This window comes from Balaenoptera physalus (genome assembly GCF_965194825.1).
Source record: "Balaenoptera physalus genome assembly, chromosome: 14".
In the NCBI taxonomy this organism is placed as follows: Eukaryota; Metazoa; Chordata; class Mammalia; order Artiodactyla; family Balaenopteridae; genus Balaenoptera; species Balaenoptera physalus.
The window spans coordinates 50,786,585-50,810,060 of record NC_138893.1 but is presented as its reverse complement, the minus strand read 5'-3'; the positions used below and the strand labels follow the sequence as shown (position 1 = coordinate 50,810,060).

At 41.3% G+C, this 23,476-nt stretch overlaps 1 long non-coding RNA gene across 2 annotated transcripts in view; it reads right to left on the bottom strand.

The window, feature by feature from the left end:
• Positions 1-23,476, bottom strand: part of LOC309643048 — a 161,693-nt gene that overhangs the window by 19,151 nt on the left and 119,066 nt on the right. The window contains exon 5 of one of the 2 annotated variants that reach the window (XR_014253505.1): positions 335-18,752. The exons of the other annotated variant lie outside the window; for it this stretch is intronic. This is a non-coding gene — a long non-coding RNA (uncharacterized lncRNA). The remainder of the gene's footprint in view (positions 1-334; positions 18,753-23,476) is intronic. 2 annotated transcript variants of the gene reach the window in all.

Here is a 23,476-nt window from a genome sequence, read left to right as displayed (position 1 = left end):
TTTTTAATTTTTTATACCTTGGTATTTTCCCATATTTTGTTTTTAATTATTTATTCATTTATTTTTGGCCGTGTTGGGTCTTCGCTTCTGTGCGAGGGCTTTCTCTAGTTGCGGCAAGCGGGCGCCACTCTTCATCGCCGTGCGTGGGGCCTCTCACTCTCGTGGCCTCTCTTGTTGCGGAGAACAAGCTCCAGATGCGCAGGCTCAGCAATTGTGGTGCACGGGCCCAGTTGCTCCGCGGCACGTGGGATCCTCCCGGACCAGGGCTTGAACCCGTGTCCCCTGCATCGGCAGGCAGACTCCCAACCACTGCGCCACCACGGAAGCCCAGAACCTTTTTTTTTTTCTTAGATTCCATATATATGTGTTAGCATACAGTATTTGTTTTTCTCTTTCTGACTTCACTCTGTATGACAGTCTCTAGGTCCATCCACCTCACTACAAATAACTCAATTTCGTTTCTTTTTATGGCTGAGTAATATTCCATTGTATATATGTACCATATCTTCTTTATCCATTCATCTGTTGATGGACACTTAGGTTTCTTCCATGTCCTGGCTATTGTAAATAGAGCTGCAGTGAACATTGTGGTACATGACTCTTTTTGAATTATGGTTTTCTCAGGGTATATGCCCAGTAGTGGGATTGCTGGGTTGTATGGTAGTTCTATTTTTAGTTTTTTAAGGAACCTCCATACTGTTCTCCATAGTGGCTGTATCAATTTACATTCCCACCAACAGTGCAAGAGGGTTCCCTTTTCTCTACACCCTCTCCAGCATTTATTGTCTGTAGATTTTTTGATGATGGCCATTCTGACTGGTGTGAGGTGATACCTCATTGTAGTTTTGACTTGCATTTCTCTAATGATTAATGATGCTGAGCATCCTTTCATGCGTTTGTTGGCAATCTGTATATCTTCTTTGGAGAAATGTCTGCTTAGGTCTTCTGCCCATTTTTGGATTGGGTTGTTTGCTTTTTTGATATTGAGCTGCATGAGCTGCTTGTAAATTTTGGAGATTAAACCTTTGTCAGTTGCTTCATCTGCAAATATTTTCTCCCATTCTGAAGGTTGTCTTTTCGTCTTGTTTATAGTTTCCTTTGCTGTGCAAAAGCTTTTAAGTTTCATTAGGTCCCATTTGTTTATTTTTGTTTTTATTTCCATTTCTCTAGGAGGTGGGTCCAAAAGGATCTTGCTGTGATTTATGTCATAGAGTATTCTGCCTATGTTTTCCTCTAAGAGTTTTATAGTGTCTGGCCTTACATTTAGGTCTTTAATCCATTTTGAGTTTATTTTTGTGTATGGTGTTAGGGAGTGTTCTAATTTCATTCTTTTACATGTAGCTGTCCAGTTTTCCCAGCACCATTTATTGAAGAGCCTGTCTTTTCTCCATTGTATATTCTTGCCTCCTTTATCAAAGATAAGGTGATCATATGTGCGTGGGTTTATCTCTGTGCTTTCTGTCTTGTTCCAATGATCTTTGTTTCTGTTTTTGTGCCAGTACCATACTGTCTTGATTACTGTTGCTTTGTAGTATAGTCTGAAGTCAGGGAGCCTGATTCCTCCAGCTCCGTTTTTCTTTCTCAAGGTTGCTTTGACTATTCGGGGTCTTTTGTGTTTCCATACAAATTGTGAAATTTTTTGTTCCAGTTCTGTACCTAAGCCACTTTTGGTAGGATCATCTGTCACTTGCAGCCAAAAGCATCCTAATGCTACCCAAATCAACTGACAAATTGGCAGACAGACAGGTCAAAAACAGGTAGAAAAACAAATAGACAGATGGACAAAGACAGACAGGTAGTCAAACCTAGGACATGTAGATATCTGGCTAGTTAGACAAATTTAAAAGCAAAAAGAAATGGGTACATGAATGGATGGAGAGATAGAGATGGACAAAGAGATAAACAGACAAACTGGGCAGCAGACAGTTGTAAAGACAATCAGACTCTGACCCCAGTGTTTATGTTTATCACCTGTTAGATGCCTACTTGCTTCTATTAACTATGTAATATTCATTTTTGGGAAAAATTCTCTCTGTCTCTCCGTCCCCTCCCTCCCTCCCTCTCCCCCGACCTTCTCTCCAATCTCTTCCCTCTCCCCTCTGTCTCTCTTTTTCTCCCTCTCTCCCTCTTTTCCTCTCTTCTCCTTCCCTTTTTCCCATGTCCTCCCCCTCTGCTTTCTTCCTGTGCCTTACCTGCTTCTGTCTTTAAGTGTCCCCATACTCACAGCTAACTCTCTGCCTCTCATGAGAAAGCATGTTACCTGTGTGACAGAGGCTGCCTCTGAGCAAGGCTTGGATTGGGGACGGTGAAAGAGCATGGGAACCATGGAAGGCAGAGAACCTCCTTTTACTTCCACCCTACCCTTGGCAGCCCCAGGCAGCAACTAAGTCCTGGCCTAGGGTTCTTTTCCTGACCGCCACTCCCCTCTTCCTCCCTGCTCCCTGCCAGAGATTCCAAGAACCTGGGGTTAGGCCTTTGAAGTCTTCCTCTGAGATCTGTTCACTTTGCAGGCTCGAGGGAAGGGAGCAGACTCAGGACTTGCTTTTTTGTTAAGGGGCAAGGAAACGGTGGCAAATATAGACACAACAAGAGAAGGTAGGTCCACCAAGCTCCTCAATCCAAACCTCAGGTCTCTCCACCTTTTGTGTCCATCTCAGTCATTGGCCACTTTCTGAATATCCTTTGAGTCTCATATTTCAACAAATAATTCTTGAGCTCCTGTGGTGTACAAGGTGCTGCCTGGTGCTGTGGGAGACAAATGGGAAAGAAGGTAAGTCCTTCTCCTGGAGGCATGCTCTGTTTTTCTTCTTCCCTTTATGTGTATCTCTCTTTGGGTGTCTCTGTCTTTCTCTTAGTCAGTGGATCAAGAAATAATCATAAAGGAGCCACTATCTGCCATGCATTCCATCTCTCTGTCCTCTAGCTCTGCCCTCTTTCCACACCACACCCACCTGCACTCTCGGGGTCCAGTGCCCACTTTGGCTGCAGCAAGTGGAGCAGGCACTTTCCAAGAACAAAAGACACAGGGAATTGATGACTCTGTGGTGACCCGCTTCTCCTTTCTCCCAGGATAACCAGTCTGTCAGAGGACCAGGGGAGGGGGGAGATGACTTCACAGGGATGCAGGGGGTGGGTGGCCCCCAGGGTAGGAGAAGGAATTCTCCTCATCTTTGCCCTTCATCTCCTGCTGACTAATTATTTTTTCTGAAGCATTACTCTGAGCAAGTGCTCCATTGACCAAGACGATTCAGCATGGCATTCAGAGCTCTCCACAATGGGCCCCAACCTACCCCTTCCAACACCCTCACTCCCACCCCCCATAAGCCCTTCAGGACTGGCCACCTTCCTTGACAGGCCCGCAGTTTCCTGCTTCTCCACCAACCACATTTCACATCTTTTAAAGCCACACTCAGGTGTCACCTATTCGAGGAAACCTTCCCTGATCGACCCCTGCAAGAGGCTCCAGCTCAGACCACAGGCACCAAATACACCCTTGTATACACGCACACTGACCTCCAACTACAAATGTTGACAACATCATCAAGACGTTTCACCACCATGTCTTGTGCTTTCTACCCTGCTCTGGTCAAAGTCCAGGCTCCTCCAGGCCCATGGATGGCCCATCCCCAAGACCTTTCATATTCTTGGTCCCACTCTTGCCAGACAGGCCCTGATATGTTTTTTGGGTTATGGCCCTTGACCTGTTCCCTCAGCCTTCCTCATTATCTGCCTAGACAGTGACCTTTCCTTCCTCCTCCCCTCCACTGCCCTTCCTCCTCCTCTTCCTTCTCAACAAGCTTCCTTGAGAGCCTACTGTGTGAGCTCATTCCACACCCGCAGGGTTTAGATCTGGAGCCAGACTGCCTGGGTTGTAATTCTGCCTCCACCTCTTCCTAGCTGTGTGACCTCAGGCAAATTACTTAACTTCTCTGTGCTACACTTCCTCATCTGCAAGATGAGATTAATAATGGTACCTGCCTCACGGGATTGATTTGGTGTGAGTAGGGTACTTAGAACAGTCCCTGACACATAGCCAGTACTATAACAGTGAGAGTTCTGCTTCTCACTTTATTCTGCTTCTGACTCTAGGGATTCAGAATTCTCAAGTATAGAGGAAGAGAGCTGTAAACTACTGAGCAGCCCCTGTGTGCTGAGTGTCTTACATGCGGTGTCTCAATTAAAACAAACAAAAAAACCTTGTGAGATGGGATTGTCACCACATCTGTTTCACTAACAAGGAAATGAAGGTTTAGGTAGCTGAAGTGACTCGCGAGAGGCCTCACAACCAAGACAGGGAAGATTCAGGAGTTGAACTCAGATTTAGTTGATTCCAAAGCTGTGCCTTTTCCAAGACATTGAGCTGTTTCTTTAATTTGAGGATCAAGAGTTTAGGATTTGGAATTAGCAGTTCAAGGATATGAGGTCTCAGGGTGCTGGTACTTTGGGGGTCCACATTACCTTGACTGAGAGCAGTTGGAGTATGAGTAACTTGTTTTCAGAGTGGTTGTAGTGTGTGACAGGGGATTGCAACCTCACTGCCACACATCCCCATCCTCTGCCTTCTGAAATCAATGCTCTGGCCTCACACTATGGTTTGGGGGTTTCCGGGGGTTGAGGGTCAGGTGAGTACTGGAGGACAGTAAGAGTCACCAAATTAATGACTTGCCTGGGGTCAGGAAGTCCAGGGCCACCTGGAGATGAATTATCTGGTTAAGAAGCCATGACCAGGTGGATCAATGGAGAGAGAGGGTTTTGTCACTTATTGCCCTGCATTTAAAGAGCTGCACCCCTCAGGCTGGGACTCATGAGGACTGTTGCCTTTCTCCAGTAGTTCCCTAGCCCTGGATCACTGAGTCCTCAGGGAGCCTAGCTGGGGAGACGTAAGTACTGAGGGCTTCCCCAGGAAGCAGATTCTGAGATAGAGATAAATGCTCAGAGTGTTATCAGGAAGCTCTTGGGATCAAAACCTGTGGAAGGAGAGGAAGGAATCAGGATTGGGCAGAGCCTAGCCCTTTGAGTCACTCTGAGGCTAGAATGGCCCTTCAATTTTTCCCCAAGTTGGGGCCAGAGGTTTCATACCCCTGTGTTGGTGGGTCATAGAATGCAAGTAGCCCCAGAAGTGGGTGTGACCTTAGGCTGGGCAGCTGTCTTCAACTGAGGCCCTTTCCCCATGGGAGCTGAAAGCTGAAGACTGTCTGCTAGCACTCCCAGCAACTGGGGTAAGTCCTTCATTGAAGGGAATCGGACAGCATATTATAGTGTCCACCAAGGCACCTGCCTGAGCTGGGGAGGGCGGGGCACTCACAGTGAAGTAAGGCTTCTGTATATGAGACAATGCCTGAGTTTTGAGAAGAATGAGTAGGGGTTACAAGGCAAAAAAAAAAAAAAAGTCAGGAAGGGGAACATATAGGGAAAGGGGAGTTTCTGGTTGAAAGAACAGCATGGGGACTTCCCTGGAAGTCCAGTGGTTAAGACTTCACCTTTCAATGCAGGAGGTGTGGGTTTAATACCTGGTCGGGGAGCTATGATCCCACATGCCTCGCAGCCAAAAAAACAAAACATAAAACAGAAGCAATATTGTAACAAATTCAATAAAGACTTTAGAAATGGTCCACATCAAAAAAATTAAAAAATAAATAAATTTTTTAAAAAAAGAAGGAACAGCATGTACTAAAACCCAGAGGCAAAGTTGACACAGGAGAGGTAGGCAGGGCTCAGATCTGAAGGTCTGCACTGCTGTGCTAAAGAATTTGAGTTTTTGTATCAAGGGGATGGGGAGCCTTTAAGGATTTTAGGACAGTGTGTAGCATAATTAAAATTTGCATTTTAGAATAATCTTGGCATGCCTCTTACTAGCTGTGTTACTAAAAAGTGACCTAACCTCTCTGTGCCTCAATTCCCTCATCTGTAGAATGGGGTTAATGATAGTGCCTGCCTCTTGGAGTTGTTGTAAGAATGCAGTGAGATAGTATGGGTAGAACTGGCATGTAGCAATCCTTGGTGAAGATTAACTGTTGTTATAGCTATTATAGGCTGGATTGGTATGGGCGGAGAACAGTAGAAAGAGCAGTGAGATGGCTACTGCAGGTATTCAAGAAAGATGTGGTAAGGGCACAACTAAGACAGCGGCAGCAGAGATGGAAAAGGAGAAGCCAGTTTAAAAGCTTCTGAAAGGTAAAATTCACAGGACTTAGTGATTGCTTAGATGAAAGATGTGATAGAAAAATGGCATTCACAGTGGCTCCCAGGTTTCTGGTTGGGTGACTGATTCTGGGAACACAAATGGATTCAGGGGGAGGGTGGTAAGTTCGCTGTAGATGAGTTGAAATTGAGATTCTTAAGGAATCCAGCTGGAGATGCTGGTCAGTTTTTCAGAGCTAAGCTCTGAGAAAGGCTGGATGGAAAAAAAACGGTGTGGGGATTGTCTGTGTGAATTTGGTCAGGGGAGCCATGGGCCTGGATGAGGTCATAGGGGTGAGTATGTGGAAAGGGAAGAGTTGTGGGCTGTGGATGGAACTGTGGCAAATACCATCATTAACGGGAGCTTGGGAGTGAGAAAGAAGAGATCCCAGAGAAGCAGGAGAAAGAAGGAGATGCTGCTGTCAGGAAAGCCAAGGGAGGAAGGAGACCCACAGAGTACCAGCCAACACAGCTCAGTGTCACAGAGAGAGCATCAAAGATAAAAATGGCAGAGTCTGTAAAAGAGGGCGAGGGGTTCCTGGTGGTTTACCTGGAGGAAAGCATTTCATCAAAGTGGTGGGTGGAAGGCAAGTTGTGGTGGTTTGAAGAATAAAGATGAAGCTGAGGGTTGTACTTCTCTGAATGAACAGACATATGGATGGAGAGATTTCACCAAGGTCCATGCTGAGGCAGTCCAAGTGCAGTCTTTCCAGAGGACCTTTGCTTGTGCCCCTTCTCTCATGTTTCCCATCATAGACTGTATCGATCGTAGTTATCTCTGTTCCTGCCTACTCCTTTCCCTGACCATAAGCTCCTTCAGGCTGGGATCCTCGTCCATGTTTGGTCCTTCCCTGTACCAGATATATGGTGCGGACCGGACCTGCAGGTAATAAGCAGTTGCTTGTGGAGTGAATGAATGATATGAGATGAGACCATGAAGCAAGTTTCCTGGTTTTCAGACTGGTTAGTCAGCAGAAAAATAGTGAAACTATGTCCTGGAAGAAGATGTGTGATGGGAAGACGGATGGCTAAGAATATGGGGAGGCATGAATCAAGGCACTTCGGGAAAAATAAGTACAACTGACCTTTGAGCAGAAGTTCTTAACCTTTATAGATCCTAGATCCCTTGGAGATGCCAATGTAAATAATGAACACTTGCTCCAGGAAAAACACGTATCACACACTCATATCCAATCTGCATATGATTTTAAGAGTTCCATACCCACTGAGACCCATCTATGGACCTGTCCAGTGGTCCCATGGGTCTCAAGCCAAGAATGTGGAGTCCTATGACCTGGGGTATATCACTCACCCACTCTGGGCTTCAGTTTCTTTATCTGTAAGATGAGGAACCATGAGGTGTAGGTGGAGACCATAAAGAAACTAACAACTTTGCAAGTCATTTGGTGCAGGTATTTTACAGAGCACAAATATTCTACCCTGTTAGTGGGTAGAATTATCTCCATTTTGAAAACAGGGCAATGGAGACTCAATTCAAGAAACTTGTCACACGAGTGAGTGAAGGAGCTAGATTCTACCGAGGTCTGTCCAACTCCAAATCCTGGGAAGAGCCCAGGATTTGGAGTTGGACAGACCTCGGTAGAATCTAAACTGTGCTGCCTACTGGGTATAATATTATGGATGTCTGTCTGCCCATCCCTGGCATGGTTAATGCACTAACATACATGAAAACAATTTGGAAACTGGATAGCACTTATGCAAATATAAGATACCACATTGGTATCCTCATTATTGATCATCCCTTATCTTAACATCGCTTCCTTGGCATCTGTTAGTTCTTCCCCCAACCTCAGGCGGCTTCCTCCTTGCTTCTGTCACCTGTTCCTCCCATTTCCTGAGGGTAGGTTTTCTTTAGTCCCCACCTCTTGCTTTCTGTTCTTTACTTTCTAAATCCTGTCATCCTATAACTTCAGCTATGACCTCCAAGCAGGTGACTCTCAAATCTGTACTCCAGTCCAGAGCCTTATTTCAACCACCTGCTGGAAGTTTGTCACCTAAATCACTGGTCTCAGACTTAGCTGTGCATCTGAATCGCCTGGAGTATTTGTTAAAACACAAATTGCTGGGCTTAGTCCCACAGTTTCTGATTCAGTAGGCCTAGGGAGGGCCTGAAAATATTTTTTACAGCATTATACAAGGTATACTTGACATGCAATAAACTGCACATATCTAAAGTGAACAATTGGATAAGTTTTGACATATGAATACACTCATGAAACCAGCACCGCGATCAAGATAATGAACATATCCGTATCCCCAAAAACCTCCTATTTTCTCGTTATAATCCCTCTTTTTCCTCTCCTCAACCTCCACTCCCATCCCCAGGTAACCATTAACCTGTTTGTGTCACTATAGATGAGTTTGCATTTTCTAGAGTTTTGTGTAAATGGAATCATAAAATATGTACCTCTTTCTTGTTTCTGGCTTATTTCATTCAGCATAATTATTTTGCTGCATGTATCAACAGCTCATTCCTTTTTATCACTGAGTAGTAGTCCATTGTATGAATATATAGCAGTTTGTTTCTCCATTCACTAGTTTATGGACATTTGGTTTTCCAGTATGGGGCAATTACAAATAAAGCTGCTGAGAACATTTGTGTAAAAACTTTGTACTTTTATTTCTCTTGGAAGTGAAATGGCTGGGTCATGATGGTAAGAGTATGTTTAACTTTTTAAGGAACTGCCAGACTGTTTTTCAAGTTGGTTGCACAATATTACACAGACATCAGCAGGGTATGAGAATTCCGATTGCTCCACATCTTTACCATTGTCTAGTGTGATCAGTCTTTTTAATCGTAATCATTCCAGTAGGTATGTAGTGGTATCTCATTGTGGTTTTAATGTTCATTTCCTTAATAACTAATGATGTTGAGCAGCTTTTAAGGTGCTTATTTTCTATCCATTTGTCTTCTTGGGTTAAATGTCTGTTCAAATCTTTTGCTTATTTAAAAAATTGAATTGTTGTCTTCTTACCATTGAGCCATAAGTGTTCTTTATATATTCTAGAACACACAGGCTTTGTTAGATATGTATTTTGCAAATAATTTCTCTCAGTATATGTCTTACATTTTAATTCTTTAAACAATATCTTTAGAAGAGCAAACATTTTTAATTTGATGAAGTCTGATTTATTGATTTTTTTAAATTATTTGCCCTTTTTTGGACATATTTAAGAAATCTTTGCCAAACCGAGAGTCACTAAGGTTTTCTCCTACATTTTCTTATAGAAGTTTACGGTTTTAGCTCTTTTATTAGGTCTAAGATCCTTTTCAGGTTAATTTTTGTATGTGGTGTGAAGTAAGGGTCAAGGTTAATGTTTTTTTTTGGGGGGCATATGGCTATCCAATTATTCCAGCATCATTTGTTGAAAAGATTCTCTTTTCCCCATTGAATTGCCTTGGTACTTTTGTCAAAAATCAATTAGGCATTTATGCGTGGATTTATTTCTGGACTCTTCAGCTCCATTGATCTGTTTGTCTGTCTTTATACTAGTACCACTCTGTATTGCTGTATCTTTATAAGTCTTGAAATCAGGTAATGTAAGCCTTCCAACTTTGTTCTTTTTCATAGTTGTTCTGGCTATTCTAAGTGAATTAAGTCTAACCTCCCTTACTCTGATGTTGCAGAGACTTCCAGTTGCCTACTTGGTATTCATTCTCGTTTTACCTTTAGCAATAGAAATCATATCTTATCCAGGATAGCAATATGCCCAGAGTTTTAAAAATTATATTTCTTGGTATCCTTGCAAATAAATGGTCATGTGACTAAGTTCTGACCAATAAGATGTGAATGCAAATTGTTGGGTGCCACTTCCTGGAAGGTTCCATAAAGAGGGCAGATAGCTGAACAGATTCCCTGTCTTCCCTTACTTTTTCCTCCATTTCTGGAATGCTGGAGCTCCAGCAGCCGTCTTGGACCATGAGGCAACTTTAAAGATGGAAGCACTTGTTTAGGATATAAGGAGCCTGGGTCCCTGGTGGCAGTAGAGCTGCCATATCAATCTCAGATCACCAAACTCTGAGGTTATATTTAACTTAGAGAAAAATAAACCCTTCTGTGTTTAAACTACTGTATTTTGGCTGCTTGCAGTCAACCCTCACCCTGACTGATACACCTGATATTCAAAGCTCTCCAAATATTAACCCCAACATACTATCCAGTCACCTCTCATTCTACCCCCCTACAAATACACCATGTTCTAGCCAAACCATACTATTTTCTTTTTCCTAAGGATAATTTATGCCTTACTTTCTCTGTTTCCTTGCTCATCTCATGCTCTTCCTCCATGTCTACCTATTGAAGTCTAGCTCAGATGTGCCCTCCTCCATGAATCCCTCCCTGATTCTTCTATCCAAATGTGATTTCTCTCTCTTCTGAACTCTCAAGAGTATTGTAACTGTATCCTTCTTGGCACTTAGAGTTTGCCCCATATCATCATTACTTAGATGCCTATCCTGCTAGATTATAAGCTCCCCGCATGGTGCCAAGCACAGGGTTATTGTTCAACAAAGATTTGCTGAAGGAATTCATGAATAAGTAAAGGAATGAGTGGGACTTCCCTGGTGGTCCAGTGGTTAAGACTCCACATTCCCAATGCAGGGGGCCCGGGTTCAATCCCTGGTCAGGGAACTAGATCCCACATGCCACAACTAAGAGCCCGCATGCTGCAGCTAAGAGCCCACATGCCGCAGCTAAGAGCCCGCATGCCGCAACTAAGACCCGGTGCAGCCAAATAAATAAATAAATAAATATTTAAGAAACTGAGGCTGAGTCAAAATTTTAAAAAAAGAAATAAATAAAGGAATGAGTGAGTGAAAACAGACAGTAAACATTATGTTCCCTCCTCATCCTGTGCAACATCCATCTCAATCCCTTCACAAGGTTGAAAAGGTTCCCACAGTTGATCAAGGAGGAGAGAGAGGCAGTGGGCACAAAGTAAGCCAAAAGACCTCCTCTGTCTGGAGAGGACAGACTGAGGGAGAATAATTACACTTGGCCCAGCCTGCCTTGTAACAATGAAAACAACACCAACTAATATTTACTAAGTACTTGCTATGTGCTGACACCATGCAAAGTGATTTACATGCACTATTTCATTTACTTTAAGCCACCAACAGCCTATGAGATTGGTCCTAATCTATCCCATATTTTACAAGTGAGGAGACTGAGGTTCAGAGAGGTTAACTCACCTATCCAGGGTCATAGAACTTGCAAGTGGCAGAGCTGGAATTGAGACCCAGTCCTATCTGAGTCCAAACCATGCTCCTAACTATGTGCCAAACTAAACAAGACATGGCTGTCTATTCTACTAAGTGGTGAGGTCCTGGTATATAGGAGCCATAATTTATATATCTTTACCACACTGCAGTGACTACACAGTGCCTGATATGTCAGAAGGCTCAGCCAACTGATGGGTATCAAAATGATCAAAAAGAGATTCCTATCCTAGAAAGGTAGAGTAGACATACTTTTCCCAATTTCTTCCATTAATTACAACTAAAACTCCTGGACATAATACATAAAGCAAACATCAGAAAACTGAAAAGTGGAGAGAAGAAGGCAGCTAGGGAACTTGAAACCCAAGGAACAACATAGTGGTGAGTTGCCTAAGTTTTCTTTTTGTCTCACCTCATGTATCTCAGACCTAGAGCTAAAGAGGCTAGCAACCCAGAAACACCAATAAGTACAGATCAAAAAAAAGTTCCAGTGAAAGCCTGCTCTCTAGTCAAAGAACTGGGAAAGGGGCAGCCTAGCAAGACAGCTTTTAGACAACTGCTCAACTCCAGCCAAATGCCACAGAAAAACCTGTGACCCCACTCCCACCCATGCCAGCAAGGGCAAGTGCTAAGCCTAGACTTCTACCCTCACCAGTCTGTAAGGAGGCATCCCAGCCCTCTGTAGGATGGTGTCAGAGAAGGCTAAGAAGGGAGCCTGGATGTTCATACCTGCCAGTGGTAACACACCCCCATTGCACAGTGTCAGTGGAGACCACATGAGGAGCCTGGACTTTTATCCACACCCAGCAGCAATGAAGCAACCCTTCCCCTCCACATTGGGGTGGTATCAGAGGAGGCTTAGTAGAGAGTTAGGACTTTCATGCCTCCATGGTGTCAATGAAAGCCATGTGGGTAACAGTAACAAAGTACTCCTACCCCCTTGCAGCCAGGGAGGTATCAGAGGAGGCCTAGTGGAGAGCTGGAACTTTCACCTCCATCCAGTAGTAACAAGAAGAGAAGCCAAGTGGGGAACCTGAACTTCTATTCCACCTTGCAGTTACAAAGCAGTGCTCTCCCCCTTCTTCAGCCAGAGGACCGTCAGAGGAAGCCAGCAAAAACAGAAGATTTAAATAAAATCAAGTCTTATAATACCCAAAATGTTCAAGTTTCAATTTAAAAAAATCACTCATAATACCAAGAACAAGGAAGATCCCAAACTGAATTAAAAAAAGACGTTAGATGCCAACACTGAGATGACAAAAATGTCTGAATTATTTGACAAAAATTTTAAAGCAACCATCACAAAAATGCCTCAATGAACAATTATGAACACACTTGAAACAAATGAAAAAATAGAAAATTCTGGCAAAAGTATAGAAAGTCTTAGCAAAGAAATAGAAAATATTAAGAACTAAATGGAAATTTTAGAATTCAAAAATACAGTAACAGAACCAAAGACCTCAGTGGATGGGCTCAAAAGCAGAATGGAGAGAACAGAGGAAATAATCAGTGAACTGAAAGATAGAACAGTAGAAATTACCCAATCTGAACAATAAAGAGAAAAACACTGAAAACAGACTACAGGACTATAACAAAAGGTCTAACATATTTGTCATTGGAGTCTCAGAAGGAGAAAAGGAAGAGAGCAGGGCTGGAAAAGTACTCAAAAATGGTAGAAACTCCCTGAAATTTGGCAAAAGATATAAACCCACAGATTCAAGAAGCTGAGTGAATTCCAAACAGGATAAACCTAAAGAAACCCACACCAAGACACATCATAGTCAAACTTTTAAACACTGAAGACAAAACTCTTGAAAGGAGAGAGAAATGACACTTTACCTATAGAGGAAAACCAATTCAAATGCAGTGGATTTCTCATCAGAAACCATACAGGTGAGAAAGCAGTGGCACATTTTTTTCAAGTGCGGAAAGAAAAGAACTGTCAACCTAGAATATCCAGTGAAAATATCCTTTAGAAATGAAAGGGAAATCAAGATATTCTCAGATGAAGGAAAACGAAGAGAATGTGTCACTAGCAGACTTATCCTAAAAGAATGGCTAAAGAAAATTCTCAAAATAGAAAGGAATTGATAAAAGAAGGAACTTTGGAACATCAGGAAGGAAGAAAGAACATACTAAGCAAAAATATGGGTAAATATAGTAGACTTTCCTTCTCCACTTGAGTTGTCTAAATTATGTTTGTTGAAGCAAAAATTACAACACTGTTTGATGTATGTAAAGGAAATATTTAAGCCAATGATATTATAAATGAGAGGATAAATGGATGTAAAATGAGATAAAGTTTCTACAGTTCATTTGAACTGGTAAAATGATGACACCAATAGACTGTGATAAGTTATGCATTTATAACATAATACCTAAAGAAACAACTTTTTTTTAAAAAAGCTATAGAAAGAGATACCCTCAAAAACATCATGGAAAAATAAAAGCAGAATTCTAAAAAATGTTCAAGTGAACCACAGAAAGACAGGGAAATGAAAACAAAGAAGAAAAACAGAGAGAACGAACAAAAAAAACAGAAAATAAAAAGGCAGACTTGGGCTCTACTATATCAATAATTGCATTAGATGTAAATGGTATAATATACAAATTAAAAGGCAGATTGGCAGAATGGTTAAAAATATGACCTAATTATATGCTGTCTACAAGGACCACTCTTCAAATGTATCTCCTACATATAGAGGCAGATTGAAAGCAGAAGGATGGAAAAGATATATCATAAAAACATTAATCAAAAAAAGCATGAGTTCATATGTATATCAGTCCATATGCCATATTAATATCAGATAAAGTAGACTACAGAGCAAATAAAATTACCAGAGACAGGAATGTAATATAGTGATAAAAGGGTCAATCCATCAAGAAGATGTACAATCCTAAGTGTGTATGCACCAAGCAACAGAGCTGCAAGATGTGTTAAGGCAAAAACTGATAGAACTGAAAGGAGAAACAGACAAATACAAAATTATAGTTGAAAACATAAACATCCCCTCTCAATAACTGATAGAACAACTAGGAAGAAAATCAGAACTCAACACCAGCATCAACCAACAGAATCTGATTGACACTTATAGAACGCTCTATCCAACAACAGCAGAATACACATTATTTTCAAGTGTATGTGGGACTTACACGAAGATAAACCATATCCTGGGCCATAAAACAAACCTCAACAGACTTAGAAGAATTGAAATCATTTATGATGTGTTCACTGACCACAAGTGAAATTTTTAAATAATGGAATGATAACATAAAGATAACAAGAAGCTCTTCAAACACTTAGAAACAAAGCAACACATTGTATATAATCCATTGGTCAAAGAGGAAGTCTCAAAGGAAACTTTAAAAATACATTGAACTGAGTGAACATGAAAATACAATATAAAAAAATTTATGGGCCACAGCTAAAGCAGTGCTGACAGGAAAACTTATACACTAAAGTCATGCATTAGAAAAGAGTAAAAGTCTCAAATCAATATTACAAGCTCCCACTTCAAGAATCTAGAGAAAGAAAAGCAAAATAAACATAAGACAAGCAGGAGAAGGAAATAATAAAGACAAGAGCAGAAATCAATGAAATTGAAAACAGTAAAATTGAGGAAATCAGTGAAACAAAGATCTGGTTCTTGGAAAAGATCAATAAAATTGACAAGCCTTTAGCAAGACCAACAAAGAAAACAAGAGAAGACACAAATTACCAGTATCAGGAATGAACAGGAGATATCAGTACAGACCCTGCAGACATCAAATGGATAAGGGAATAGTATGAACAATTCTACACACATTGAAAACCACAAACTACCACAACTCATCCAATATGAAATAGATCATTTTAATAGCATTCTAACTGTTAAGGAAATTGAATTAATAATTTTAAAACTTCTATAAAGGAAATCTCCAGGCCCAGACTGTCTTACTGTAGAATTCTACCAAATGTTTAAAGAAGAAGGGTAGTGCCGCACAATCTCTTCTAGAAAATAGAAGAGGAAGGAAGACTTCCCAATTAATTTTATGAAGCTAATATTACCTGGATATCACTAGACAAAGACAGTATCCAAAAAAGAGAAAACTACAAACCAATATCCCTCATGAATATATGCAAAAATCCTCAACAAAATACTAGCAAAGCAAATCCAGCAATATATAAAAAGAATTATATGCCATAACCAATTGGAGTTTATTCCAGGCATGAAAGGCTGGTTCAGTATTTAAAAATCAGTCAATGTATTCTACCCTATTTACAGGCTAAAGAAGAACAATCACATGGACATATTAGTTGATGCAGAAAAATCATTTGACAAAATTCAATACCTGTTTATGATAAAAACTCTCTGAAAAATAGGAATAGAGGGGAACGTCCTCAATTTGATAAAGAGCATCCATAGAAGTCCTAGAGCTAACATTATACTTAATGGTGAAAGACTGAATGTTTTCCCCCTAAGACCAGGAACAAAGCAAGGATGTCCACTCTCCCCACTCCAATTCAACATAGTGCTTAAAGTTCTAGCCAGGATGATAAGGCAAGAGAAGAAAAGAAAAGCTATATAGATGACAAAGGAAGACATTATGTCTACTTAGGAAATCCCTAAGTAGGAATATAAAAAATTTTTTTAATCTCCTAGAATTAATGAGTGAATTTAGCAAGGTTGCAGGATACAAGATAAATATACAAAACTCAATTGTATTTTTATATACTAGCAATGAACATATGGACACAAATTTAAAATATCATTCATAGTTGCTCAGAAATAAAGTGAAATACTCAAGTGTAAATCTAACAAAACATGGGGAGAACTTGTATCCTGAAAACTACAAAATGCTAATGAAAGAAATCAAAGAAGATCTTTTTGAAAAATGGAGAGGCATGGCATAGTCACAAGTTGGAAGACTAAGACTTAATATACTAAAGGTGTCAATTCTCCTCAAATTGATATAAAGTTTAACACAATTATTATGAAAATCCCAGGACTTCCCTGGTGGTGCAGTGGTTAAGAATCCTCCTGTCAGGGGCTTCCCTGGTGGCAAGAATCCGCCTGCCAATGTAGGGGACACGGGTTCGAGCCCTGGTCCAGGAAGATCCCACATGCCGCAGAGCAACTAAGCCCATGCGCCACAACTACTGAGCCTACGCTCTAGAGCCTGCAAGCCACAACTACTGAGCCCATGTGCCACAACTACTGAAGCCTGCATGCCTAGAGCCCGTGTTCCACAACAAGAGAAGCCAGGAATCCGCCTGCCAATGCAGGGGACATGGGTTCGAGCCCTGGTCCAGGAAGATCCCACATACCGCAGAGCAACTAAGCCTGTGCACCACAACTACTGAGCCTGTGCTCTAGAACCCACAAGCCACAACTACTGAGCCCATGCACTGCAACTACTGAAACCCATGTGCTCTAGGGCCCGCATGCTGCAACTACGGAGCCCACATGCTGCAACTACTGAAGCCCACGCACCTAGAGCCCATGCTCTGTAACAAGAGAAGCCACCTCAATGAGAAGCCCGTGCACTGCAACGAAGAGTAGCTCCCACTCACCACAACTAGAGAAAGCCTGCACGTGGCAACAAAGACCCAATGCAGCCAATAAATAAATAAATGGAAATCCCAGCAAGATTTTTTTGGTAAATATAAACAAAATTATTCTAAAATTTGTATGTAAAGGCAGAGGAGCTAGAATAGTTACATTTTGAAAAAGAAGAATAAGGTGGGAGGAATCTGTCTAAACAATTTCAAGTCCTATTATATAGCTATAGTAACAAAGATTATGAGGTATTTTAGAGGTATAGACACAGATCAATGAAACTGAGTAAAGAATCCAGAAATAAAGCACACAAATATGTCCAACTGATTTTTGACAAGGGTGCAAAAGCAATCCAATGGAGGAAAGATAGTCTTTTTAACAAGTGGTGCTAGAGCAAGTGGATATCCATAGGTTAAAAGAAGAAGAACCTTGACCTAAGTCTTACACCTTATACAAAGGTGAACTCAAAGTGAATCACATATTCAAATGTAAAATATAAAGCAATTATACTTCAATAAAGATGTTAAAAAAATATTTAGAAAAAAACATAAGAGAAAACTGTCAGGATCTAGAACTAGGCAAAGAGTTTTTAGACTGGACACCAAAAGTATGATCCATGTAAGGAAAAATTGATAAACTGGGCTTTATGAAAACTTAGAACTTTAGCTTAGTTAAGAGAATAAAAGGACAAACTACGGACGGGGATAAAATATTTGCAAATCATATATCCAACAAATGATTAGTATATAGACTATATAAGAAACTCTTAAAATCTCAACAGGAAAAAAAAAAAAAAAAGTCAAGCAATCCAATAGAAATGGGCTTAAGACATGAAGAGAGACATTTCACCAAAGAGGATATATATGTGGCAAATAATTACATGGAAAAATATTCAGAGTAATGCAAAAACAAAAGCAAAACAAAACCATGGTGAGAGATTATACATCTTTCAAAATGGCTTAAAAAAAACAAAAACAAAAGCATGACACTACCAAATGCTGGCAAGGATGCAGAGAAATGGTCACTCATACATTGCTGGTGAGAATGTATGGTATAGTCACTCTGGAAAATAGTTTGGCAGTTTCTTAAAATTATCTATCTATCTATCTATCTATCTATCTATCTATCTATCTATCTATCTATCATATGACCCAGCAGTTGTAATCCTAGGCATTTATCCTAGAGAAACGATAATTTATGTCTACATAAAACCTGTACACAATTGTCCATAGCAGCTTTATTTATAGTAATCAAAAACAACCCAAATGTCCTTCAATAGATAAATGTTCTTCTGTGGGGAAATAAATCGTGGTACAGTCACACTATAGAATACTACTCAGCAATATAAAAAGGAATGAACTATTGATACATAACACAATCTGGATGACTCTCCAGAGAATTTTGCTGAGTTAAAAAAATAAAAGCCAATCTCCAAAGGTTATATACTGTGTGATTTCATTCATATAATATTCTTTTTTTATATAAATTTATTTATTTTATTTATTTATTTTTGGCTGTGTTGGGTCTTCGTTGCTGCGCGCAGGCTTTCTCTAGTTGCGGCGAGCGGGGGCTACTCTTCGTTGCGGTGCACGGGCTTCTCATTGCAGTGGCTTCTCTTGCTGTGGAGCACGGGCTCTAGGCGTGCGGGCTTCAGTAGTTGCAGTACGCGGGCTCAGTAGCTGTGGCGCACAGGCTTAGTTGCTTCGCGGCATGTGGGATCTTCCTGGACCAGGGGAACCCTTGTCCCCTGCATTGGCAGGCAGATTCTCAGCCACTGCGCCACCAGGGTAGCCCTATATAATATTTTTGAAATAACAAAATTACAAAATAGGAGAACAGAGTAGTGGTTGCAAGGGGTTAAGAAGGGAATGAGGGCTGGAGGAAAGTGGGTGTGGCTAAACAGAGCAACATGAGAGATCTTTGTGGTTATGAAAGTGTTCTGTACCTTGCCTTTATCAATGTCAATATCCTGATTGTGGTATATTGTGCTATAGTTTTGTAAGATATTACCTTTGAGTGAAACCGGGTAAAGAGTATTGTATTGTTTCTTAAAACTGCATGTGAATTATCTCAAAATAAAAAGTTTAATTTTAAAAAATCATCAAAGAAAATCAGCAACTGCTTTACACAAGCCCTTCATAAACCTTACCCTGGGATATGGGACACAGCTGAAAACATATACAGAATCAAAGAAAGTCTAAATAAATGCATGTATAATAGGTCCCTGAGGCATTCTACGATCCTTGGGGCTCTTCCTTAATACCAGGGAGGGCAGCCATGTCCCCTGTAACACTCTGTGAGATTTTGTCAATAGTGAGACCTGAAATTAAAGGAACCATAGGGCAAAGCTGGAGGGCAAGTCTCTGCTTTTTATGTTGGAGGAAAATATGAAAGGAGTTGAGGGACAGATGTGAAGGAGGACAGAGCCAGCTCAGGAGCCACCCCCTCCAGGAATCCTCTGCACAGTTGCCCAAGTTAGGTATCCCCTTCCATCTGCTCCATTAACCTGCATCACAATCTACTATGATTAATAACTTTCTTTTCTGTCTCCCACTCTAGACTGTACATTTCTTAAAGACCGAGATCATTTCTTACTTTGCCTCTACATACCTTAAATGTTTTATTTTTAGGTTAAAACAAAAGACTATTTACTCTCTAGTTTTTAGATATATGGCCAAGACTTTTCTTTGCGTATGGGTGTGCCAGCCGGCATTCCACCGTCATCTTTCTTGCATGAGCTACACCCAGAATGCATTGACTGCCATTTTCAGTTTTGATTTCTTTAACATGGATTGGAAACTTTAAAAGAATTTGAGAAATAATCTGAATTCAACGCCTTAGATTTTAAATGATTTTTCCTCTCTTTTTCAGTTGTGTCACCAATACAAAATTTGATAACAAAATTTTTTAGCAACTTGCTGTTATGGAATCTTTCCAAACAGCAACATTAGTTTTGCACTCATATTTTATTGGTTTATGTAATATCTAGTTAAATTATATAATAAGAATAATATGCACAGCTGGCATAAACAGACTGAGTTAAAAACAAATGACTCTTGGTAAGTATGCAATTCAACCAAATAGGGGAGCACAAGTGTACAGCATCCTAGCCATGAAGGTTTGATGAGCCATGAGTGTAAGTCAGTATGTTTTACAAAAAGAATTGATGGTGTCACTTAAGCCAGTGAGCCAGGTAAGTGCAGGTTGTTTAAAGCTCCATTTTAATAATATCAGTAATAGTAACTAACACTTATCAAGTGCTTACTTTGTGCCAGGTATCACGCTAAATGCTTCTATACATATCTCAATTAATCACTACCTGAAGAAAGTATTATCCCCATTTTATAGATAAGGAAACTGAAGCTCAGAGAAGTCCAGTAACTCTCACAAGTTCTCATAGCTATTAGATGGTAGAGCTGAGTTTCTGTCCAATACCAAAATCTGTGCTTTTATGCACTACATGCACTACACTTATACTATTCCCAGTATTTGTCTTATGGATGAATGAATGAATGCAGGCAAGTATACAGAGGACAGGGAAAGGCTGGAAGTTGGGAGACATTTTCCTACAGTCAGGAAAGTGTCCCTTAAAGACCAACTGGCTCATTCTTGGCAGTTTCTTGAGGTGAGAGGGGTTCCCAAGGAGAGGGTTGGCTGTTCCTAGAGGAGTTGGGAGTTGGGGGAGGCCCACTGAGAGTGCTGGAGGAAGCCTACACCTGGTGCTGGGACATGTGGGGCCCCTCTCTTTTATCTAGTCTAGACTTCTGACCATCATCACCATTGGCCTCCCTTTAGTTCAATTCTGCCTTCTTTTATTTCAATTGAATCTGGCTAGAATTTTTAAATCTTAATTACAAAACAAAGGGAAAACAGCAAAGCTACACTCTCAGTGCCTGGACTCATGATCCCAACGTACTAGAAGCTGAACTTGGCTTATGGGCTAAACACCTTCTTTTTTTTTTAGTATTTATTTATTTATTTATTTATTTATTTATTTATTTATTTATTTGGTTGCACCAGGTCTTAGTTGCAGTAGGCCGGCTGCTTAATTGCAGCTCCAGGGCTCCTTAGTTGTGGCTCCAGGACTCCTTCGTTGTCGCATGTGGGCTCCTTAGTTGCAGCAGGTGGCTCCTCAGTTGCAGCAGGGGGGTCCTTAGTTGCGGCTCGTGGGCTCCTTAGTTGTGGCATGCGAACTCTTAGTTGCAGCATGCACGTGGGATCTAGTTCCCTGACCAGGGATTGAACCTGGGACTCCTGCATTGGGAGCACAGGGTCTTAGCCACTGAGCCACCAGGGAAGTCCCCCAAACACCTTCTTATTTCATTTTCTCACCTCAGCCCTGGGTGGATCAAGCATGAGGGATTCAGGCTGGCACCATGATCTGACCTGGGCTGTAGGGAGGGGGTGCTCAGTTCTTCCCCAGGCCTCCTTCTTAGCTGCTCTCTCTGAGCATCTGCCCCCTGGCCAGCTGCATACCTCTGCACCTCAAAGCCACTGGGCCCACAGGGTCCTAGTCTCCTAGTGAGGAAGAACAGTCAAGGTTTGGCTCATCTTTGTATTTCAGTCCCTTCTGCCTTTCTCCTCCCCAACCATTCTCATTTCTTGGGTGACTTTTCCTTAGAAGAGTCCCTGCTCTCACCCTCAGGCCCATTTCTCCCTGCCTTCTTAAATCCCGTTACCTAAAGCACACCTACTGGCTGAGGTTTAAGCTAGTTTTCTTCCTCGCTCAGGTTCCTGGCTGATATTTGGGTCTGGTGTCTTCAACTGCCTTGAAGGCAGTGTGCTCCCTGGTGGCTCACTGTCTCCTGCTGGATCCTCCCATGGTCTGGAGCAGATTATTCACCTCCTGAAAGTTGTTCTTTCTGCCTGGAATGCCCTTCCCTCCTTTCTTACCTAGATACCTTTTAATTATCCTATGGATCACAGCTCATATGTCACCTCTTCCAAGAAACTTCTCCAATCCCAACCTGTGTTGGGTGCCTTTGCTCTCTGTTGGGTGCCTTTTTAGCTCTTAACACACCATACTGAAATTGACTTGTTATTTATATGTCTCTTGCTCTAGGCTCTGAGCCCTGAGAACCTATGTCTTGTTCACTGGTGTGGTACCAGCACCTAATAGTGTTTGTCATGTAGTAGGTGCTCAATGAATATTGTTTATTTAACGCATACTTTGAAAGTCTAACCTACTACACGTCAACTTTCATCTGCTGTATAAGGATGTTTCTGCCTCCCTGATCATTTGTGGGGCAGAATGACTCTCACGTCCTGACCCTAGTGAATGAGCAAGTGCAGGTCACCTAGCCACTCACCTCCTCAGTGGACTCATCTTCCTAGGTTCTCAGAAACCTTCTGGTTTCTATTTCTGAGGATTTTCCAATATAAAAAATACTGTATATGGAAGGTGTATTAGTCAGTATAGACTGGGGTGTGTGGCTATAACAACCCCCAGTCTCAGTGGTGTAAGGCAAGGAAAGTTTATTTCTCACTCACACCATGTGTGCATCTTGGTTGGGCTGGGGCTCTGCTTTGCACTGTTGCCTCTGAGGAACCCAAGCATATCTCTAAGAAGTCTTGTGGTTAAAAAAAAAAACAGTTAAAATCCTATTTATATTTGTTTAACCTTCTACTTCCCAAATTATTTGACCATAGACCCCTTTTTCTTACACAACAACTATTTATATTCTATGGGCCTCATGCTCAGAAATGCCAGTCTAAAGGGGTTGGAGCATAACAAACCTTTGTGGCACGTCTAATATGTGATAAAATATAAGTAAAGCAGTCTCTGCTCACATTTGTTGATTTTTCAGATGTGTTCAACAAATGTCTGTGAAGCCCTTACTTTGTGCCAAGTGCTCTGCCAGATGCTGGGGATACAGGACTTGCTGAAATATATATGGTCCTTGCTCTCATCAAGCATCTCTTCCAATGGAGAAGACACATATTAAAACACAACAGCCATCCTCACTATGCATACAAAGTAAATATATTCCAGAGTGACCTTACCTAGTCATGTTAAGACTGTCGCAAGGAAATTAATCTGATATTTACAAGATGAGCAGTTAGTCAGGCAAAGTGGGAGTAGAGAGTAGAGGTTACACCTAGAGGTGGGAAATGTACTAGACAGAGAATACAGCATGTGCAAAGGCCCTGAGGTGGGAACAGAGGAGCTAGTAAAGTTGGAACACATTGAGAAAGGAGCAGTGAACAAAGGGCCATATCATGCAGGCCTCACACGTCAAGTTGGCATTTTGAATTTTATTTGAAGTGCAGTTGGAGCCAATGAAGGGGCTCCCACTCCAACAGGAGAAATGCAGCTAATTAATTATATGGCTTTTTATAATAAGATATTTCACTGGCATAGCACTTTATGCTTTACAAAATACTTTCATGTCATTATCTTATGTCTTCCTTGCATCAGCCCTCTGAAGGAGATAGTCCAACTATTAGTATAGATGGGGAATCTGAGGCTCAGAGAGGTAAGTAGCTTACCTAAGGACACACAGTGACTTAGCCAAGG